The sequence below is a fragment of the Numida meleagris genome, chromosome 8 (assembly GCF_002078875.1).
Source record: "Numida meleagris isolate 19003 breed g44 Domestic line chromosome 8, NumMel1.0, whole genome shotgun sequence".
NCBI classification, from domain to species: Eukaryota; Metazoa; Chordata; class Aves; order Galliformes; family Numididae; genus Numida; species Numida meleagris.
Genome location: NC_034416.1, coordinates 4,448,598 through 4,451,363, shown reverse-complemented (window position 1 = coordinate 4,451,363; position 2,766 = coordinate 4,448,598). Strand labels below are relative to the sequence as shown.

Here is a 2,766-nt window from a genome sequence, read left to right as displayed (position 1 = left end):
CCCCCACCCCTCCCCCCATTGCATGAGATTCTGCTGAAAACACAACATTTAAATCAGTCCTCATACATGGAAATAATCTGAATGAGGACAAAGGCTGTTCCTCACCCCGTATACCTGCAGGTTCTTAAGCCAAGTGTACTTTGTTTTTGCAAGGTCACAGTCTCAGTGGATCGGATCAAAATGAGTTCAGCTCATTTTGCCATTATATTTTTTACTAAGCGCATACGGGTTTAAAATGAGTCTTAGAGATTTTTGTATCACACTGGAATTCCTATAGTAAACAAGAAACCTGTAATTAAGAGCTGTCCATGTCCCATTTAACATGCTAACCCTGGGAAACAAATTCTGCAGACAAATTCTGCCAGGAGCAGGGAGCAGCATCCTTGGGCACTCTGCAAGATGTTCATACACCACAGTGAGACCAAGTCCAGCCCATGGTAACTCTGTTCTGTCCTTCTCCTGTGAAGGTCCGAGCAAGAACAGCCTTTCTTCTCATTAGATCTCTTTAGCTAACCAGCATGACAATTTGCTCATGGCAGAGCTGTTCCGCTGGCCTGGTGTTTCCCAATAATCCACTTCTAAAAGCCTTTTGCAACAGACGGGCATGAGAGCAGATATATATAGAAGCACCGAGGGGCTATCGCTCAGAAATCAGCGTGCCAGTCTGCTGGTGCTTCACCATGTGATCTCAGCTCTTCGGAGAGATCATTTTTCTATTTAAAACTAATCATAATGGTTGCGCTGGAAAGTATATCTAAAAAAATGGAAGTCTTGAACATCTAAAAGATGAGATAGAAGCAGTCCTCAACTGCTGTGCTTCAGCATCTTACAATTTAAGCCAGTTAATAATATTGAGTCCCTTTGTGGTTTTCAGATATGAGAGATTGGCAGCACTGTACATCCAGCTCTGGGGGTTGTTCTGCGACTCCCTTTTATTCCTTGGTTTCATTTAAGAAAAGATTTCTAAGCTGTTTTTTTTTTCTTTTTCTTTCTGATTACCCGCTCAGACTTTGACATATTCTGAGCAGCTTTGGTAGGGCTGACGTGGCTGCCCATCCTGGTTGCTGCAAGACCTCAAGAGCTGGATAAAAGCTCAGACCTCTCGAGCTTGAGTTTGAATTTTGCACCCAACATTTTCAAAAAGTTGATAGCTGTATTAGAATGCCAGAGAGCTCTTCGACCCGAGGTGTGAAGAAATGGTCTGGCATTGGATCTCAGCTGGTTCTCCCTTGTGCTGCAAACCTCTGCCCAGCTGCTGTTTGGAAGACCCTTTGCAGTGAGGACATGCAGAGGGGTTACTCCTGCAGAGCTCTATACACGTGCTGTCCTCCCACCAGTCCTTGTTGTCCTGGTAACTCAATCTTAGGGAACGGAAGGAAGGCACAGGAAGGTGGGCAGCGCTGTCTCCAGTTTTACAGGAATGGTGAAACACACGTTGGGACCCAGTGGAAGGGAAGGGAAAGGACAAGAGTGCTTGACTTCTGCCAAGGCATGGCTGAGTGCCAGCGGGTCCCAGGGCCAGATGGAGCCTGGGGAAAGGGAAAGATGAAGTGGGGAGAAAGCTCCTGGCCCAGATTCTTCTTGAGGGCGCAAATGGGAATGATTCATCTTTGCTTTCGCTGTTGATACCACCGTGCATATAGTGACAGCAGCTGAATAGCTGAGCATTGCTTGCTGCTGGAGAAGCACAGGGTAGTAATCTTCATTCAGCAGCAGCATTCTATTGCAGTACAACCACAAAGCTTCTGGCAAGGGGCTGGATGTTGTGAACTAAGAATGGTTTCAGCAACATAAATCAATATCTGGATTTAACCAGGCTGTCCAGAGGGATCACAGAGCACGCAGCTTGACATTGCCATTGAAGGCAGAACAAAAGCTATATCTGCAGACAGAGTGCTTGCAACCTTCACCAAACTGCACTTGGACCAAGAGTTTTGGGAGTGCAGGTGACAACCCATCACCCTCCTGCTCCCCATCCCCACGCACCCAAAGCCACGCTCTGCTCTGCCTTCACTCCTTTCCTACCTGGGGAGCACCCAAGGTCCCCGCCCAGCAAAACCCAGAGTGAGCACCGGGAGATGGATGGCTCCATCTGGAACAGTGCAACCCATTGCCCAGAGACACAGTGCAGAGCTGTGTGGGTGTCTGCACGGCAGCATTCCCTCGCTGCCCTGCGAGGTGTTGGGCACACGCAGCACAGGCACTGTGTTTGTTGGGCCAAACACGCCGGGCTCTGAGCTTGTCACTGCCTCAAACGGCTCGAATCCCTGCGCCCTGCTGCGGCATTGCTGTTACAAAAATGCCATAAATACCATTGGCACAGCTTGGGTTTTCCTTTCTTTCTCTATCCTTTTTCCTTCTTTTTTCCTGTCCTCTTTCCTGGTGTCTTTCCTTTCCCATCTCTTTTCCCAATTTCCTTTTCTTTCTTGTCTCTTTTCCCAATTTCCTTTCTCCTTTCCCCTTCCTTTCTCCTTTCCCCTTTCCTTTCTCCTATTTCCCTTTCCTTTATCCTCTCCTGTCCTGTCCCAGTTTCCTTTCCCATTTTCCTTTCCTATCCCGATTTTCTTTCCTCTTTCCCCCTCCCCTCCCCTTCCTCTCCATTCCCGTCCTTTCCCTCCCTTTCCTTTCCTTCCCCACCTCCCGTTCCTTCTCCCCTCCGCCTCCCTCCCGCAGCCGGCAGCAGGGCGGAGCGGGGCGGCGGCGCCGCCTGTCACTTCCCCTTCCCCTTCCTCCCCCTTCCCCGCTTCGCGATCCGGCTCCGGGTCA

The 2,766-nt window shown here is 49.2% G+C and overlaps 1 protein-coding gene across 3 annotated transcripts in view; it reads left to right on the top strand.

The window, feature by feature from the left end:
• ARHGEF6 (Rac/Cdc42 guanine nucleotide exchange factor 6) overlaps positions 1-2,766 on the top strand; it is a 33,633-nt gene that overhangs the window by 1,687 nt on the left and 29,180 nt on the right. The window lies entirely within an intron of this gene.